Source organism: Enoplosus armatus, chromosome 11, assembly GCF_043641665.1.
Source record: "Enoplosus armatus isolate fEnoArm2 chromosome 11, fEnoArm2.hap1, whole genome shotgun sequence".
Lineage (NCBI taxonomy): Eukaryota > Metazoa > Chordata > Actinopteri > Centrarchiformes > Enoplosidae > Enoplosus > Enoplosus armatus.
Genome location: NC_092190.1, coordinates 6,046,548 through 6,064,038, shown reverse-complemented (window position 1 = coordinate 6,064,038; position 17,491 = coordinate 6,046,548). Strand labels below are relative to the sequence as shown.

General features: G+C 40.6%; 27 non-coding genes across 27 annotated transcripts; all 27 read left to right on the top strand.

Moving 5' to 3' along the window:
- The first annotated feature begins 187 nt into the window (after positions 1-187).
- Positions 188-306, top strand: LOC139293541 (5S ribosomal RNA). Its single transcript, XR_011598146.1, has one exon. It is a non-coding gene; the product is annotated as a 5S ribosomal RNA (ribosomal RNA).
- A 533-nt stretch (positions 307-839) lies between these two features.
- LOC139293637 (5S ribosomal RNA) lies at positions 840-958 on the top strand. The gene has a single exon (XR_011598238.1). It is a non-coding gene; the product is annotated as a 5S ribosomal RNA (ribosomal RNA).
- A 519-nt stretch (positions 959-1,477) lies between these two features.
- LOC139293625 (5S ribosomal RNA) lies at positions 1,478-1,596 on the top strand. The gene has a single exon (XR_011598227.1). It is a non-coding gene; the product is annotated as a 5S ribosomal RNA (ribosomal RNA).
- A 519-nt stretch (positions 1,597-2,115) lies between these two features.
- On the top strand, positions 2,116-2,234 carry LOC139293613 (5S ribosomal RNA). Its single transcript, XR_011598216.1, has one exon. It is a non-coding gene; the product is annotated as a 5S ribosomal RNA (ribosomal RNA).
- A 519-nt stretch (positions 2,235-2,753) lies between these two features.
- Positions 2,754-2,872, top strand: LOC139293602 (5S ribosomal RNA). The gene has a single exon (XR_011598205.1). It is a non-coding gene; the product is annotated as a 5S ribosomal RNA (ribosomal RNA).
- Positions 2,873-3,405: 533 nt separating this feature from the next.
- LOC139293587 (5S ribosomal RNA) lies at positions 3,406-3,524 on the top strand. Its single transcript, XR_011598190.1, has one exon. It is a non-coding gene; the product is annotated as a 5S ribosomal RNA (ribosomal RNA).
- Positions 3,525-4,057: 533 nt separating this feature from the next.
- On the top strand, positions 4,058-4,176 carry LOC139293539 (5S ribosomal RNA). Its single transcript, XR_011598144.1, has one exon. It is a non-coding gene; the product is annotated as a 5S ribosomal RNA (ribosomal RNA).
- Positions 4,177-4,695: 519 nt separating this feature from the next.
- LOC139293589 (5S ribosomal RNA) lies at positions 4,696-4,814 on the top strand. The gene has a single exon (XR_011598192.1). It is a non-coding gene; the product is annotated as a 5S ribosomal RNA (ribosomal RNA).
- Positions 4,815-5,333: 519 nt separating this feature from the next.
- On the top strand, positions 5,334-5,452 carry LOC139293591 (5S ribosomal RNA). The gene has a single exon (XR_011598194.1). It is a non-coding gene; the product is annotated as a 5S ribosomal RNA (ribosomal RNA).
- Positions 5,453-5,971: 519 nt separating this feature from the next.
- Positions 5,972-6,090, top strand: LOC139293661 (5S ribosomal RNA). Its single transcript, XR_011598260.1, has one exon. It is a non-coding gene; the product is annotated as a 5S ribosomal RNA (ribosomal RNA).
- Positions 6,091-6,614: 524 nt separating this feature from the next.
- Positions 6,615-6,733, top strand: LOC139293607 (5S ribosomal RNA). Its single transcript, XR_011598210.1, has one exon. It is a non-coding gene; the product is annotated as a 5S ribosomal RNA (ribosomal RNA).
- Positions 6,734-7,252: 519 nt separating this feature from the next.
- Positions 7,253-7,371, top strand: LOC139293580 (5S ribosomal RNA). The gene has a single exon (XR_011598183.1). It is a non-coding gene; the product is annotated as a 5S ribosomal RNA (ribosomal RNA).
- A 524-nt stretch (positions 7,372-7,895) lies between these two features.
- LOC139293547 (5S ribosomal RNA) lies at positions 7,896-8,014 on the top strand. The gene has a single exon (XR_011598151.1). It is a non-coding gene; the product is annotated as a 5S ribosomal RNA (ribosomal RNA).
- A 533-nt stretch (positions 8,015-8,547) lies between these two features.
- Positions 8,548-8,666, top strand: LOC139293568 (5S ribosomal RNA). Its single transcript, XR_011598172.1, has one exon. It is a non-coding gene; the product is annotated as a 5S ribosomal RNA (ribosomal RNA).
- Positions 8,667-9,185: 519 nt separating this feature from the next.
- On the top strand, positions 9,186-9,304 carry LOC139293557 (5S ribosomal RNA). Its single transcript, XR_011598161.1, has one exon. It is a non-coding gene; the product is annotated as a 5S ribosomal RNA (ribosomal RNA).
- A 519-nt stretch (positions 9,305-9,823) lies between these two features.
- LOC139293545 (5S ribosomal RNA) lies at positions 9,824-9,942 on the top strand. Its single transcript, XR_011598150.1, has one exon. It is a non-coding gene; the product is annotated as a 5S ribosomal RNA (ribosomal RNA).
- A 524-nt stretch (positions 9,943-10,466) lies between these two features.
- LOC139293534 (5S ribosomal RNA) lies at positions 10,467-10,585 on the top strand. The gene has a single exon (XR_011598139.1). It is a non-coding gene; the product is annotated as a 5S ribosomal RNA (ribosomal RNA).
- A 538-nt stretch (positions 10,586-11,123) lies between these two features.
- Positions 11,124-11,242, top strand: LOC139293522 (5S ribosomal RNA). Its single transcript, XR_011598127.1, has one exon. It is a non-coding gene; the product is annotated as a 5S ribosomal RNA (ribosomal RNA).
- A 533-nt stretch (positions 11,243-11,775) lies between these two features.
- LOC139293590 (5S ribosomal RNA) lies at positions 11,776-11,894 on the top strand. Its single transcript, XR_011598193.1, has one exon. It is a non-coding gene; the product is annotated as a 5S ribosomal RNA (ribosomal RNA).
- Positions 11,895-12,418: 524 nt separating this feature from the next.
- LOC139293510 (5S ribosomal RNA) lies at positions 12,419-12,537 on the top strand. The gene has a single exon (XR_011598116.1). It is a non-coding gene; the product is annotated as a 5S ribosomal RNA (ribosomal RNA).
- A 519-nt stretch (positions 12,538-13,056) lies between these two features.
- On the top strand, positions 13,057-13,175 carry LOC139293498 (5S ribosomal RNA). The gene has a single exon (XR_011598105.1). It is a non-coding gene; the product is annotated as a 5S ribosomal RNA (ribosomal RNA).
- Positions 13,176-13,699: 524 nt separating this feature from the next.
- On the top strand, positions 13,700-13,818 carry LOC139293535 (5S ribosomal RNA). The gene has a single exon (XR_011598140.1). It is a non-coding gene; the product is annotated as a 5S ribosomal RNA (ribosomal RNA).
- Positions 13,819-14,351: 533 nt separating this feature from the next.
- Positions 14,352-14,470, top strand: LOC139292958 (5S ribosomal RNA). Its single transcript, XR_011597627.1, has one exon. It is a non-coding gene; the product is annotated as a 5S ribosomal RNA (ribosomal RNA).
- Positions 14,471-14,994: 524 nt separating this feature from the next.
- LOC139293564 (5S ribosomal RNA) lies at positions 14,995-15,113 on the top strand. Its single transcript, XR_011598168.1, has one exon. It is a non-coding gene; the product is annotated as a 5S ribosomal RNA (ribosomal RNA).
- A 533-nt stretch (positions 15,114-15,646) lies between these two features.
- Positions 15,647-15,765, top strand: LOC139293486 (5S ribosomal RNA). Its single transcript, XR_011598094.1, has one exon. It is a non-coding gene; the product is annotated as a 5S ribosomal RNA (ribosomal RNA).
- A 521-nt stretch (positions 15,766-16,286) lies between these two features.
- On the top strand, positions 16,287-16,405 carry LOC139293577 (5S ribosomal RNA). Its single transcript, XR_011598180.1, has one exon. It is a non-coding gene; the product is annotated as a 5S ribosomal RNA (ribosomal RNA).
- A 524-nt stretch (positions 16,406-16,929) lies between these two features.
- Positions 16,930-17,048, top strand: LOC139293593 (5S ribosomal RNA). Its single transcript, XR_011598196.1, has one exon. It is a non-coding gene; the product is annotated as a 5S ribosomal RNA (ribosomal RNA).
- Positions 17,049-17,491: the final 443 nt, after the last annotated feature.

The following is a 17,491-nucleotide window of genomic DNA, read 5'->3' as shown; positions in this document are numbered from 1 at the left end:
AAAATGGGCCGTTCTGCATAATGAGTATTTTTACTTTTGGAACTTTAAATGTATTTACTTATGTACTTTTACTTAAGATTTTGAATACATGGATTTGACTTGCAACAGAGCATTTTTACACTGTATTAAAAGAAGCGTTGGTGATGTTTTAGCATTTATAAATAGCCCGTGTGCGACAGCAGTAATCGTTTACGGCCATACCACTCTGAACACGCCCGATCTCGTCTGATCTCGGAAGCTAAGCAGGGTCGGGCCTGGTTAGTACTTGGATGGGAGACCGCCTGGGAATACCAGGTGCCGTAAGTATTTTCTTGTCCGCTTTCGTCAGCAGAGGGCGCTGCTCCTTCTGTAGTGGAGACAGGACAGTACAGAGCCAGTGAACACATTCTACATGCTTTTATTTGGCAGTCTGGACTTTGTGCTCTGTATTGTACTTCTATTTTAATTGCTCTCATTTCCAGCCATCACATTCAATAGGCGGTGTGAAGATGCAGTGTTGCCGATGGATACACATTTCCTGCTCTCGTCATTAGGCAATATGTAGCCAATTTTACAGTGGTGGACTGTAACCAAGTACATTTGCTAAAGTAGCCACTGTATTTTACTCTACTTTATGCTTCAAAATGTTTTTATATATATATATGTTATTCTGAAAATGGGCCGTTCTGCATAATGAGTATTTTTACTTTTGGAACTTTAAATGTATTTACTTATGTACTTTTACTTAAGATTTTGAATACATGGATTTGACTTGCAACAGAGCATTTTTACACTGTATTAAAAGAAGCGTTGGTGATGTTTTAGCATTTATAAATAGCCCGTGTGCGACAGCAGTAATCGTTTACGGCCATACCACTCTGAACACGCCCGATCTCGTCTGATCTCGGAAGCTAAGCAGGGTCGGGCCTGGTTAGTACTTGGATGGGAGACCGCCTGGGAATACCAGGTGCCGTAAGCATTTTCTTGTCCGCTTTCGTCAGCAGAGGGCGCTGCTCCTTCTGTAGTGGAGACAGGACAGTACAGAGCCAGTGAACACATTCTACATGCTTTTATTTGGCAGTCTGGACTTTGTGCTCTGTATTGTACTTCTATTTTAATTGCTCTCATTTCCAGCCATCACATTCAATAGGCGGTGTGAAGATGGATACACATTTCCTGCTCTAGTCATTAGGCAATATGTAGCCAATTTTACAGTGGTGGACTGTAACCAAGTACATTTGCTAAAGTAGCCACTGTATTGTATTCTACTTTATGCTTCAAAATGTTTTTATATATATATATGTTATTCTGAAAATGGGCCGTTCTGCATAATGAGTATTTTTACTTTTGGAACTTTAAATGTATTTACTTATGTACTTTTACTTAAGATTTTGAATACATGGCTTTGACTTGCAACAGAGCATTTTTACACTGTATTAAAAGAAGCGTTGGTGATGTTTTAGCATTTATAAATAGCCCGTGTGCGACAGCAGTAATCGTTTACGGCCATACCACTCTGAACACGCCCGATCTCGTCTGATCTCGGAAGCTAAGCAGGGTCGGGCCTGGTTAGTACTTGGATGGGAGACCGCCTGGGAATACCAGGTGCCGTAAGCATTTTCTTGTCCGCTTTCGTCAGCAGAGGGCGCTGCTCCTTCTGTAGTGGAGACAGGACAGTACAGAGCCAGTGAACACATTCTACATGCTTTTATTTGGCAGTCTGGACTTTGTGCTCTGTATTGTACTTCTATTTTAATTGCTCTCATTTCCAGCCATCACATTCAATAGGCGGTGTGAAGATGGATACACATTTCCTGCTCTAGTCATTAGGCAATATGTAGCCAATTTTACAGTGGTGGACTGTAACCAAGTACATTTGCTAAAGTAGCCACTGTATTTTACTCTACTTTATGCTTCAAAATGTTTTTATATATATATATGTTATTCTGAAAATGGGCCGTTCTGCATAATGAGTATTTTTACTTTTGGAACTTTAAATGTATTTACTTATGTACTTTTACTTAAGATTTTGAATACATGGATTTGACTTGCAACAGAGCATTTTTACACTGTATTAAAAGAAGCGTTGGTGATGTTTTAGCATTTATAAATAGCCCGTGTGCGACAGCAGTAATCGTTTACGGCCATACCACTCTGAACACGCCCGATCTCGTCTGATCTCGGAAGCTAAGCAGGGTCGGGCCTGGTTAGTACTTGGATGGGAGACCGCCTGGGAATACCAGGTGCCGTAAGCATTTTCTTGTCCGCTTTCGTCAGCAGAGGGCGCTGCTCCTTCTGTAGTGGAGACAGGACAGTACAGAGCCAGTGAACACATTCTACATGCTTTTATTTGGCAGTCTGGACTTTGTGCTCTGTATTGTACTTCTATTTTAATTGCTCTCATTTCCAGCCATCACATTCAATAGGCGGTGTGAAGATGGATACACATTTCCTGCTCTAGTCATTAGGCAATATGTAGCCAATTTTACAGTGGTGGACTGTAACCAAGTACATTTGCTAAAGTAGCCACTGTATTTTACTCTACTTTATGCTTCAAAATGTTTTTATATATATATATGTTATTCTGAAAATGGGCCGTTCTGCATAATGAGTATTTTTACTTTTGAAACTTTAAATGTATTTACTTATGTACTTTTACTTAAGATTTTGAATACATGGATTTGACTTGCAACAGAGCATTTTTACACTGTATTAAAAGAAGCGTTGGTGACGTTTTAGCATTTATAAATAGCCCGTGTGCGACAGCAGTAATCGTTTACGGCCATACCACTCTGAACACGCCCGATCTCGTCTGATCTCGGAAGCTAAGCAGGGTCGGGCCTGGTTAGTACTTGGATGGGAGACCGCCTGGGAATACCAGGTGCCGTAAGCATTTTCTTGTCCGCTTTCGTCAGCAGAGGGCGCTGCTCCTTCTGTAGTGGAGACAGGACAGTACAGAGCCAGTGAACACATTCTACATGCTTTTATTTGGCAGTCTGGACTTTGTGCTCTGTATTGTACTTCTATTTTAATTGCTCTCATTTCCAGCCATCACATTCAATAGGCGGTGTGAAGATGCAGTGTTGCCGATGGATACACATTTCCTGCTCTCGTCATTAGGCAATATGTAGCCAATTTTACAGTGGTGGACTGTAACCAAGTACATTTGCTAAAGTAGCCACTGTATTTTACTCTACTTTATGCTTCAAAATGTTTTTATATATATATATGTTATTCTGAAAATGGGCCGTTCTGCATAATGAGTATTTTTACTTTTGGAACTTTAAATGTATTTACTTATGTACTTTTACTTAAGATTTTGAATACATGGATTTGACTTGCAACAGAGCATTTTTACACTGTATTAAAAGAAGCGTTGGTGATGTTTTAGCATTTATAAATAGCCCGTGTGCGACAGCAGTAATCGTTTACGGCCATACCACTCTGAACACGCCCGATCTTGTCTGATCTCGGAAGCTAAGCAGGGTCGGGCCTGGTTAGTACTTGGATGGGAGACCGCCTGGGAATACCAGGTGCCGTAAGCATTTTCTTGTCCGCTTTCGTCAGCAGAGGGCGCTGCTCCTTCTGTAGTGGAGACAGGACAGTACAGAGCCAGTGAACACATTCTACATGCTTTTATTTGGCAGTCTGGACTTTGTGCTCTGTATTGTACTTCTATTTTAATTGCTCTCATTTCCAGCCATCACATTCAATAGGCGGTGTGAAGATGCAGTGTTGCCGATGGATACACATTTCCTGCTCTCGTCATTAGGCAATATGTAGCCAATTTTACAGTGGTGGACTGTAACCAAGTACATTTGCTAAAGTAGCCACTGTATTTTACTCTACTTTATGCTTCAAAATGTTTTTATATATATATATGTTATTCTGAAAATGGGCCGTTCTGCATAATGAGTATTTTTACTTTTGGAACTTTAAATGTATTTACTTATGTACTTTTACTTAAGATTTTGAATACATGGATTTGACTTGCAACAGAGCATTTTTGCACTGTATTAAAAGAAGCGTTGGTGATGTTTTAGCATTTATAAATAGCCCGTGTGCGACAGCAGTAATCGTTTACGGCCATACCACTCTGAACACGCCCGATCTCTTCTGATCTCGGAAGCTAAGCAGGGTCGGGCCTGGTTAGTACTTGGATGGGAGACCGCCTGGGAATACCAGGTGCCGTAAGCATTTTCTTGTCCGCTTTCGTCAGCAGAGGGCGCTGCTCCTTCTGTAGTGGAGACAGGACAGTACAGAGCCAGTGAACACATTCTACATGCTTTTATTTGGCAGTCTGGACTTTGTGCTCTGTATTGTACTTCTATTTTAATTGCTCTCATTTCCAGCCATCACATTCAATAGGCGGTGTGAAGATGGATACACATTTCCTGCTCTAGTCATTAGGCAATATGTAGCCAATTTTACAGTGGTGGACTGTAACCAAGTACATTTGCTAAAGTAGCCACTGTATTTTACTCTACTTTATGCTTCAAAATGTTTTTATATATATATATGTTATTCTGAAAATGGGCCGTTCTGCATAATGAGTATTTTTACTTTTGGAACTTTAAATGTATTTACTTATGTACTTTTACTTAAGATTTTGAATACATGGCTTTGACTTGCAACAGAGCATTTTTACACTGTATTAAAAGAAGCGTTGGTGATGTTTTAGCATTTATAAATAGCCCGTGTGCGACAGCAGTAATCGTTTACGGCCATACCAATCTGAACACGCCCGATCTCGTCTGATCTCGGAAGCTAAGCAGGGTCGGGCCTGGTTAGTACTTGGATGGGAGACCGCCTGGGAATACCAGGTGCCGTAAGCATTTTCTTGTCCGCTTTCGTCAGCAGAGGGCGCTGCTCCTTCTGTAGTGGAGACAGGACAGTACAGAGCCAGTGAACACATTCTACATGCTTTTATTTGGCAGTCTGGACTTTGTGCTCTGTATTGTACTTCTATTTTAATTGCTCTCATTTCCAGCCATCACATTCAATAGGCGGTGTGAAGATGGATACACATTTCCTGCTCTAGTCATTAGGCAATATGTAGCCAATTTTACAGTGGTGGACTGTAACCAAGTACATTTGCTAAAGTAGCCACTGTATTTTACTCTACTTTATGCTTCAAAATGTTTTTATATATATATATGTTATTCTGAAAATGGGCCGTTCTGCATAATGAGTATTTTTACTTTTGGAACTTTAAATGTATTTACTTATGTACTTTTACTTAAGATTTTGAATACATGGATTTGACTTGCAACAGAGCATTTTTACACTGTATTAAAAGAAGCGTTGGTGACGTTTTAGCATTAATAAATAGCCCGTGTGCGACAGCAGTAATCGTTTACGGCCATACCACTCTGAACACGCCCGATCTCGTCTGATCTCGGAAGCTAAGCAGGGTCGGGCCTGGTTAGTACTTGGATGGGAGACCGCCTGGGAATACCAGGTGCCGTAAGCATTTTCTTGTCCGCTTTCGTCAGCAGAGGGCGCTGCTCCTTCTGTAGTGGAGACAGGACAGTACAGAGCCAGTGAACACATTCTACATGCTTTTATTTGGCAGTCTGGACTTTGTGCTCTGTATTGTACTTCTATTTTAATTGCTCTCATTTCCAGCCATCACATTCAATAGGCGGTGTGAAGATGGATACACATTTCCTGCTCTAGTCATTAGGCAATATGTAGCCAATTTTACAGTGGTGGACTGTAACCAAGTACATTTGCTAAAGTAGCCACTGTATTTTACTCTACTTTATGCTTCAAAATGTTTTTATATATATATATGTTATTCTGAAAATGGGCCGTTCTGCATAATGAGTATTTTTACTTTTGGAACTTTAAATGTATTTACTTATGTACTTTTACTTAAGATTTTGAATACATGGATTTGACTTGCAACAGAGCATTTTTACACTGTATTAAAAGAAGCGTTGGTGACGTTTTAGCATTTATAAATAGCCCGTGTGCGACAGAAGTAATCGTTTACGGCCATACCACTCTGAACACGCCCGATCTTGTCTGATCTCGGAAGCTAAGCAGGGTCGGGCCTGGTTAGTACTTGGATGGGAGACCGCCTGGGAATACCAGGTGCCATAAGCATTTTCTTGTCCGCTTTCGTCAGCAGAGGGCGCTGCTCCTTCTGTAGTGGAGACAGGACAGTACAGAGCCAGTGAACACATTCTACATGCTTTTATTTGGCAGTCTGGACTTTGTGCTCTGTATTGTACTTCTATTTTAATTGCTCTCATTTCCAGCCATCACATTCAATAGGCGGTGTGAAGATGGATACACATTTCCTGCTCTAGTCATTAGGCAATATGTAGCCAATTTTACAGTGGTGGACTGTAACCAAGTACATTTGCTAAAGTAGCCACTGTATTTTACTCTACTTTATGCATCAAAATGTTTTTATATATATACTGTATATGTTATTCTGAAAATGGGCCGTTCTGCATAATAAGTATTTTCACTTTTGGAACTTTAAATGTATTTACTTATGTACTTTTACTTAAGATTTTGAATACATGGCTTTGACTTGCAACAGAGCATTTTTACACTGTATTAAAAGAAGCGTTGGTGATGTTTTAGCATTTATAAATAGCCCGTGTGCGACAGCAGTAATCGTTTACGGCCATACCACTCTGAACACGCCCGATCTCGTCTGATCTCGCAAGCTAAGCAGGGTCGGGCCTGGTTAGTACTTGGATGGGAGACCGCCTGGGAATACCAGGTGCCGTAAGCATTTTCTTGTCCGCTTTCGTCAGCAGAGGGCGCTGCTCCTTCTGTAGTGGAGACAGGACAGTACAGAGCCAGTGAACACATTCTACATGCTTTTATTTGGCAGTCTGGACTTTGTGCTCTGTATTGTACTTCTATTTTAATTGCTCTCATTTCCAGCCATCACATTCAATAGGCGGTGTGAAGATGGATACACATTTCCTGCTCTAGTCATTAGGCAATATGTAGCCAATTTTACAGTGGTGGACTGTAACCAAGTACATTTGCTAAAGTAGCCACTGTATTGTATTCTACTTTATGCTTCAAAATGTTTTTATATATATATATGTTATTCTGAAAATGGGCCGTTCTGCATAATGAGTATTTTTACTTTTGGAACTTTAAATGTATTTACTTATGTACTTTTACTTAAGATTTTGAATACATGGCTTTGACTTGCAACAGAGCATTTTTACACTGTATTAAAAGAAGCGTTGGTGATGTTTTAGCATTTATAAATAGCCCGTGTGCGACAGCAGTAATCGTTTACGGCCATACCACTCTGAACACGCCCGATCTCGTCTGATCTCGGAAGCTAAGCAGGGTCGGGCCTGGTTAGTACTTGGATGGGAGACCGCCTGGGAATACCAGGTGCCGTAAGCATTTTCTTGTCCGCTTTCGTCAGCAGAGGGCGCTGCTCCTTCTGTAGTGGAGACAGGACAGTACAGAGCCAGTGAACACATTCTACATGCTTTTATTTGGCAGTCTGGACTTTGTGCTCTGTATTGTACTTCTATTTTAATTGCTCTCATTTCCAGCCATCACATTCAATAGGCGGTGTGAAGATGGATACACATTTCCTGCTCTAGTCATTAGGCAATATGTAGCCAATTTTACAGTGGTGGACTGTAACCAAGTACATTTGCTAAAGTAGCCACTGTATTTTACTCTACTTTATGCTTCAAAATGTTTTTATATATATACTGTATATGTTATTCTGAAAATGGGCCGTTCTGCATAATAAGTATTTTCACTTTTGGAACTTTAAATGTATTTACTTATGTACTTTTACTTAAGATTTTGAATACATGGCTTTGACTTGCAACAGAGCATTTTTACACTGTATTAAAAGAAGCGTTGGTGATGTTTTAGCATTTATAAATAGCCCGTGTGCGACAGCAGTAGTCGTTTACGGCCATACCACTCTGAACACGCTCGATCTCGTCTGATCTCGGAAGCTAAGCAGGGTCGGGCCTGGTTAGTACTTGGATGGGAGACCGCCTGGGAATACCAGGTGCCGTAAGCATTTTCTTGTCCGCTTTCGTCAGCAGAGGGCGCTGCTCCTTCTGTAGTGGAGACAGGACAGTACAGAGCCAGTGAACACATTCTACATGCTTTTATTTGGCAGTCTGGACTTTGTGCTCTGTATTGTACTTCTATTTTAATTGCTCTCATTTCCAGCCATCACATTCAATAGGCGGTGTGAAGATGCAGTGTTGCCGATGGATACACATTTCCTGCTCTCGTCATTAGGCAATATGTAGCCAATTTTACAGTGGTGGACTGTAACCAAGTACATTTGCTAAAGTAGCCACTGTATTTTACTCTACTTTATGCTTCAAAATGTTTTTATATATATATATGTTATTCTGAAAATGGGCCGTTCTGCATAATGAGTATTTTTACTTTTGGAACTTTAAATGTATTTACTTATGTACTTTTACTTAAGATTTTGAATACATGGCTTTGACTTGCAACAGAGCATTTTTACACTGTATTAAAAGAAGCGTTGGTGATGTTTTAGCATTTATAAATAGCCCGTGTGCGACAGCAGTAATCGTTTACGGCCATACCACTCTGAACACGCCCGATCTCGTCTGATCTCGGAAGCTAAGCAGGGTCGGGCCTGGTTAGTACTTGGATGGGAGACCGCCTGGGAATACCAGGTGCCGTAAGCATTTTCTTGTCCGCTTTCGTCAGCAGAGGGCGCTGCTCCTTCTGTAGTGGAGACAGGACAGTACAGAGCCAGTGAACACATTCTCCATGCTTTTATTTGGCAGTCTGGACTTTGTGCTCTGTATTGTACTTCTATTTTAATTGCTCTCATTTCCAGCCATCACATTCAATAGGCGGTGTGAAGATGGATACACATTTCCTGCTCTAGTCATTAGGCAATATGTAGCCAATTTTACAGTGGTGGACTGTAACCAAGTACATTTGCTAAAGTAGCCACTGTATTTTACTCTACTTTATGCTTCAAAATGTTTTTATATATATATATGTTATTCTGAAAATGGGCCGTTCTGCATAATGAGTATTTTTACTTTTGGAACTTTAAATGTATTTACTTATGTACTTTTACTTAAGATTTTGAATACATGGCTTTGACTTGCAACAGAGCATTTTTACACTGTATTAAAAGAAGCGTTGGTGATGTTTTAGCATTTATAAATAGCCCGTGTGCGACAGCAGTAATCGTTTACGGCCATACCACTCTGAACACGCCCGATCTCGTCTGATCTCGGAAGCTAAGCAGGGTCGGGCCTGGTTAGTACTTGGATGGGAGACCGCCTGGGAATACCAGGTGCCGTAAGCATTTTCTTGTCCGCTTTCGTCAGCAGAGGGCGCTGCTCCTTCTGTAGTGGAGACAGGACAGTACAGAGCCAGTGAACACATTCTACATGCTTTTATTTGGCAGTCTGGACTTTGTGCTCTGTATTGTACTTCTATTTTAATTGCTCTCATTTCCAGCCATCACATTCAATAGGCGGTGTGAAGATGGATACACATTTCCTGCTCTAGTCATTAGGCAATATGTAGCCAATTTTACAGTGGTGGACTGTAACCAAGTACATTTGCTAAAGTAGCCACTGTATTTTACTCTACTTTATGCTTCAAAATGTTTTTATATATATATATGTTATTCTGAAAATGGGCCGTTCTGCATAATGAGTATTTTTACTTTTGGAACTTTAAATGTATTTACTTATGTACTTTTACTTAAGATTTTGAATACATGGATTTGACTTGCAACAGAGCATTTTTACACTGTATTAAAAGAAGCGTTGGTGACGTTTTAGCATTTATAAATAGCCCGTGTGCGACAGCAGTAATCGTTTACGGCCATACCACTCTGAACACGCCCGATCTCGTCTGATCTCGGAAGCTAAGCAGGGTCGGGCCTGGTTAGTACTTGGATGGGAGACCGCCTGGGAATACCAGGTGCCGTAAGCATTTTCTTGTCCGCTTTCGTCAGCAGAGGGCGCTGCTCCTTCTGTAGTGGAGACAGGACAGTACAGAGCCAGTGAACACATTCTACATGCTTTTATTTGGCAGTCTGGACTTTGTGCTCTGTATTGTACTTCTATTTTAATTGCTCTCATTTCCAGCCATCACATTCAATAGGCGGTGTGAAGATGGATACACATTTCCTGCTCTAGTCATTAGGCAATATGTAGCCAATTTTACAGTGGTGGACTGTAACCAAGTACATTTGCTAAAGTAGCCACTGTATTTTACTCTACTTTATGCTTCAAAATGTTTTTATATATATACTGTATATGTTATTCTGAAAATGGGCCGTTCTGCATAATAAGTATTTTCACTTTTGGAACTTTAAATGTATTTACTTATGTACTTTTACTTAAGATTTTGAATACATGGCTTTGACTTGCAACAGAGCATTTTTACACTGTATTAAAAGAAGCGTTGGTGATGTTTTAGCATTTATAAATAGCCCGTGTGCGACAGCAGTAATCGTTTACGGCCATACCACTCTGAACACGCCCGATCTCGTCTGATCTCGGAAGCTAAGCAGGGTCGGGCCTGGTTAGTACTTGGATGGGAGACCGCCTGGGAATACCAGGTGCCGTAAGCATTTTCTTGTCCGCTTTCGTCAGCAGAGGGCGCTGCTCCTTCTGTAGTGGAGACAGGACAGTACAGAGCCAGTGAACACATTCTACATGCTTTTATTTGGCAGTCTGGACTTTGTGCTCTGTATTGTACTTCTATTTTAATTGCTCTCATTTCCAGCCATCACATTCAATAGGCGGTGTGAAGATGCAGTGTTGCCGATGGATACACATTTCCTGCTCTCGTCATTAGGCAATATGTAGCCAATTTTACAGTGGTGGACTGTAACCAAGTACATTTGCTAAAGTAGCCACTGTATTTTACTCTACTTTATGCATCAAAATGTTTTTATATATATACTGTATATGTTATTCTGAAAATGGGCCGTTCTGCATAATAAGTATTTTCACTTTTGGAACTTTAAATGTATTTACTTATGTACTTTTACTTAAGATTTTGAATACATGGCTTTGACTTGCAACAGAGCATTTTTACACTGTATTAAAAGAAGCGTTGGTGATGTTTTAGCATTTATAAATAGCCCGTGTGCGACAGCAGTAATAGTTTACGGCCATACCACTCTGAACACGCCCGATCTCGTCTGATCTCGGAAGCTAAGCAGGGTCGGGCCTGGTTAGTACTTGGATGGGAGACCGCCTGGGAATACCAGGTGCCGTAAGCATTTTCTTGTCCGCTTTCGTCAGCAGAGGGCGCTGCTCCTTCTGTAGTGGAGACAGGACAGTACAGAGCCAGTGAACACATTCTACATGCTTTTATTTGGCAGTCTGGACTTTGTGCTCTGTATTGTACTTCTATTTTAATTGCTCTCATTTCCAGCCATCACATTCAATAGGCGGTGTGAAGATGCAGTGTTGCCGATGGATACACATTTCCTGCTCTCGTCATTAGGCAATATGTAGCCAATTTTACAGTGGTGGACTGTAACCAAGTACATTTGCTAAAGTAGCCACTGTATTTTACTCTACTTTATGCTTCAAAATGTTTTTATATATATATATGTTATTCTGAAAATGGGCCGTTCTGCATAATGAGTATTTTTACTTTTGGAACTTTAAATGTATTTACTTATGTACTTTTACTTAAGATTTTGAATACATGGATTTGACTTGCAACAGAGCATTTTTACACTGTATTAAAAGAAGCGTTGGTGATGTTTTAGCATTTATAAATAGCCCGTGTGCGACAGCAGTAATCGTTTACGGCCATACCACTCTGAACACGCCCGATCTCGTCTGATCTCGGAAGCTAAGCAGGGTCAGGCCTGGTTAGTACTTGGATGGGAGACCGCCTGGGAATACCAGGTGCCGTAAGCATTTTCTTGTCCGCTTTCGTCAGCAGAGGGCGCTGCTCCTTCTGTAGTGGAGACAGGACAGTACAGAGCCAGTGAACACATTCTACATGCTTTTATTTGGCAGTCTGGACTTTGTGCTCTGTATTGTACTTCTATTTTAATTGCTCTCATTTCCAGCCATCACATTCAATAGGCGGTGTGAAGATGGATACACATTTCCTGCTCTAGTCATTAGGCAATATGTAGCCAATTTTACAGTGGTGGACTGTTACCAAGTACATTTGCCTAAGTAGCCACTGTATTTTACTCTACTTTATGCTTCAAAATGTTTTTATATATATACTGTATATGTTATTCTGAAAATGGGCCGTTCTGCATAATAAGTATTTTTACTTTTGGAACTTTAAATGTATTTACTTATGTACTTTTACTTAAGATTTTGAATACATGGCTTTGACTTGCAACAGAGCATTTTTACACTGTATTAAAAGAAGCGTTGGTGATGTTTTAGCATTTATAAATAGCCCGTGTGCGACAGCAGTAATCGTTTACGGCCATACCACTCTGAACACGCCCGATCTCGTCTGATCTCGGAAGCTAAGCAGGGTCGGGCCTGGTTAGTACTTGGATGGGAGACCGCCTGGGAATACCAGGTGCCGTAAGCATTTTCTTGTCCGCTTTCGTCAGCAGAGGGCGCTGCTCCTTCTGTAGTGGAGACAGGACAGTACAGAGCCAGTGAACACATTCTACATGCTTTTATTTGGCAGTCTGGACTTTGTGCTCTGTATTGTACTTCTATTTTAATTGCTCTCATTTCCAGCCATCACATTCAATAGGCGGTGTGAAGATGGATACACATTTCCTGCTCTAGTCATTAGGCAATATGTAGCCAATTTTACAGTGGTGGACTGTAACCAAGTACATTTGCTAAAGTAGCCACTGTATTTTACTCTACTTTATGCTTCAAAATGTTTTTATATATATATATGTTATTCTGAAAATGGGCCGTTCTGCATAATGAGTATTTTTACTTTTGGAACTTTAAATGTATTTACTTATGTACTTTTACTTAAGATTTTGAATACATGGATTTGACTTGCAACAGAGCATTTTTACACTGTATTAAAAGAAGCGTTGGTGACGTTTTAGCATTTATAAATAGCCCGTGTGCGACAGCAGTAATCGTTTACGGCCATACCACTCTGAACACGCCCGATCTCGTCTGATCTCGGAAGCTAAGCAGGGTCGGGCCTGGTTAGTACTTGGATGGGAGACCGCCTGGGAATACCAGGTGCCGTAAGCATTTTCTTGTCCGCTTTCGTCAGCAGAGGGCGCTGCTCCTTCTGTAGTGGAGACAGGACAGTACAGAGCCAGTGAACACATTCTACATGCTTTTATTTGGCAGTCTGGACTTTGTGCTCTGTATTGTACTTCTATTTTAATTGCTCTCATTTCCAGCCATCACATTCAATAGGCGGTGTGAAGATGGATACACATTTCCTGCTCTAGTCATTAGGCAATATGTAGCCAATTTTACAGTGGTGGACTGTAACCAAGTACATTTGCTAAAGTAGCCACTGTATTTTACTCTACTTTATGCTTCAAAATGTTTTTATATATATACTGTATATGTTATTCTGAAAATGGGCCGTTCTGCATAATAAGTATTTTCACTTTTGGAACTTTAAATGTATTTACTTATGTACTTTTACTTAAGATTTTGAATACATGGCTTTGACTTGCAACAGAGCATTTTTACACTGTATTAAAAGAAGCGTTGGTGATGTTTTAGCATTTATAAATAGCCCGTGTGCGACAGCAGTAATCGTTTACGGCCATACCACTCTGAACACGCCCGATCTCGTCTGATCTCGGAAGCTAAGCAGGGTCGGGCCTGGTTAGTACTTGGATGGGAGACCGCCTGGGAATACCAGGTGCCGTAACCATTTTCTTGTCCGCTTTCGTCAGCAGAGGGCGCTGCTCCTTCTGTAGTGGAGACAGGACAGTACAGAGCCAGTGAACACATTCTACATGCTTTTATTTGGCAGTCTGGACTTTGTGCTCTGTATTGTACTTCTATTTTAATTGCTCTCATTTCCAGCCATCACATTCAATAGGCGGTGTGAAGATGCAGTGTTGCCGATGGATACACATTTCCTGCTCTCGTCATTAGGCAATATGTAGCCAATTTTACAGTGGTGGACTGTAACCAAGTACATTTGCTAAAGTAGCCACTGTATTTTACTCTACTTTATGCTTCAAAATGTTTTTATATATATATATGTTATTCTGAAAATGGGCCGTTCTGCATAATGAGTATTTTCACTTTTGGAACTTTAAATGTATTTACTTATGTACTTTTACTTAAGATTTTGAATACATGGCTTTGACTTGCAACAGAGCATTTTTACACTGTATTAAAAGAAGCGTTGGTGATGTTTTAGCATTTATAAATAGCCCGTGTGCGACAGCAGTAATCGTTTACGGCCATACCACTCTGAACGCGCCCGATCTCGTCTGATCTCGGAAGCTAAGCAGGGTTGGGCCTGGTTAGTACTTGGATGGGAGACCGCCTGGGAATACCAGGTGCCGTAAGCATTTTCTTGTCCGCTTTCGTCAGCAGAGGGCGCTGCTCCTTCTGTAGTGGAGACAGGACAGTACAGAGCCAGTGAACACATTCTACATGCTTTTATTTGGCAGTCTGGACTTTGTGCTCTGTATTGTACTTCTATTTTAATTGCTCTCATTTCCAGCCATCACATTCAATAGGCGGTGTGAAGATGGATACACATTTCCTGCTCTAGTCATTAGGCAATATGTAGCCAATTTTACAGTGGTGGACTGTAACCAAGTACATTTGCTAAAGTAGCCACTGTATTTTACTCTACTTTATGCTTCAAAATGTTTTTATATATATACTGTATATGTTATTCTGAAAATGGGCCGTTCTGCATAATAAGTATTTTCACTTTTGGAACTTTAAATGTATTTACTTATGTACTTTTACTTAAGATTTTGAATACATGGCTTTGACTTGCAACAGAGCATTTTTACACTGTATTAAAAGAAGCGTTGGTGATGTTTTAGCATTCATAAATAGCCCGTGTGCGACAGCAGTAATCATTTACGGCCATACCACTCTGAACACGCCCGATCTCGTCTGATCTCGGAAGCTAAGCAGGGTCGGGCCTGGTTAGTACTTGGATGGGAGACCGCCTGGGAATACCAGGTGCCGTAAGCATTTTCTTGTCCGCTTTCGTCAGCAGAGGGCGCTGCTCCTTCTGTAGTGGAGACAGGACAGTACAGAGCCAGTGAACACATTCTACATGCTTTTATTTGGCAGTCTGGACTTTGTGCTCTGTATTGTACTTCTATTTTAATTGCTCTCATTTCCAGCCATCACATTCAATAGGCGGTGTGAAGATGCAGTGTTGCCGATGGATACACATTTCCTGCTCTCGTCATTAGGCAATATGTAGCCAATTTTACAGTGGTGGACTGTAACCAAGTACATTTGCTAAAGTAGCCACTGTATTTTACTCTACTTTATGCTTCAAAATGTTTTTATATATATATATGTTATTCTGAAAATGGGCCGTTCTGCATAATGAGTATTTTTACTTTTGGAACTTTAAATGTATTTACTTATGTACTTTTACTTAAGATTTTGAATACATGGATTTGACTTGCAACAGAGCATTTTTACACTGTATTAAAAGAAGCGTTGGTGATGTTTTAGCATTTATAAATAGCCCGTGTGCGACAGCAGTAATCGTTTACGGCCATACCACTCTGAACACGCCCGATCTCGTCTGATCTCGGAAGCTAAGCAGGGTCGGGCCTGGTTAGTACTTGGATGGGAGACCGCCTGGGAATACCAGGTGCCGTAAGCATTTTCTTGTCCGCTTTCGTCAGCAGAGGGCGCTGCTCCTTCTGTAGTGGAGACAGGACAGTACAGAGCCAGTGAACACATTCTACATGCTTTTATTTGGCAGTCTGGACTTTGTGCTCTGTATTGTACTTCTATTTTAATTGCTCTCATTTCCAGCCATCACATTCAATAGGCGGTGTGAAGATGGATACACATTTCCTGCTCTAGTCATTAGGCAATATGTAGCCAATTTTACAGTGGTGGACTGTAACCAAGTACATTTGCTAAAGTAGCCACTGTATTGTATTCTACTTTATGCTTCAAAATGTTTTTATATATATATATATGTTATTCTGAAAATGGGCCGTTCTGCATAATGAGTATTTTTACTTTTGGAACTTTAAATGTATTTACTTATGTACTTTTACTTAAGATTTTGAATACATGGCTTTGACTTGCAACAGAGCATTTTTACACTGTATTAAAAGAAGCGTTGGTGATGTTTTAGCATTTATAAATAGCCCGTGTGCGACAGCAGTAATCGTTTACGGCCATACCACTCTGAACACGCCCGATCTCGTCTGATCTCGGAAGCTAAGCAGGGTCGGTCCTGGTTAGTACTTGGATGGGAGACCGCCTGGGAATACCAGGTGCCGTAAGCATTTTCTTGTCCGCTTTCGTCAGCAGAGGGCGCTGCTCCTTCTGTAGTGGAGACAGGACAGTACAGAGCCAGTGAACACATTCTACATGCTTTTATTTGGCAGTCTGGACTTTGTGCTCTGTATTGTACTTCTATTTTAATTGCTCTCATTTCCAGCCATCACATTCAATAGGCGGTGTGAAGATGGATACACATTTCCTGCTCTAGTCATTAGGCAATATGTAGCCAATTTTACAGTGGTGGACTGTAACCAAGTACATTTGCTAAAGTAGCCACTGTATTTTACTCTACTTTATGCTTCAAAATGTTTTTATATATATACTGTATATGTTATTCTGAAAATGGGCCGTTCTGCATAATAAGTATTTTCACTTTTGGAACTTTAAATGTATTTACTTATGTACTTTTACTTAAGATTTTGAATACATGGCTTTGACTTGCAACAGAGCATTTTTACACTGTATTAAAAGAAGCGTTGGTGATGTTTTAGCATTTATAAATAGCCCGTGTGCGACAGCAGTAGTCGTTTACGGCCATACCACTCTGAACACGCCCGATCTCGTCTGATCTCAGAAGCTAAGCAGGGTCGGGCCTGGTTAGTACTTGGATGGGAGACCGCCTGGGAATACCAGGTGCCGTAAGCATTTTCTTGTCCGCTTTCGTCAGCAGAGGGCGCTGCTCCTTCTGTAGTGGAGACAGGACAGTACAGAGCCAGTGAACACATTCTACATGCTTTTATTTGGCAGTCTGGACTTTGTGCTCTGTATTGTACTTCTATTTTAATTGCTCTCATTTCCAGCCATCACATTCAATAGGCGGTGTGAAGATGCAGTGTTGCCGATGGATACACATTTCCTGCTCTCGTCATTAGGCAATATGTAGCCAATTTTACAGTGGTGGACTGTAACCAAGTACATTTGCTAAAGTAGCCACTGTATTTTACTCTACTTTATGCTTCAAAATGTTTTTATATATATATATGTTATTCTGAAAATGGGCCGTTCTGCATAATGAGTATTTTTACTTTTGGAACTTTAAATGTATTTACTTATGTACTTTTACTTAAGATTTTGAATACATGGATTTG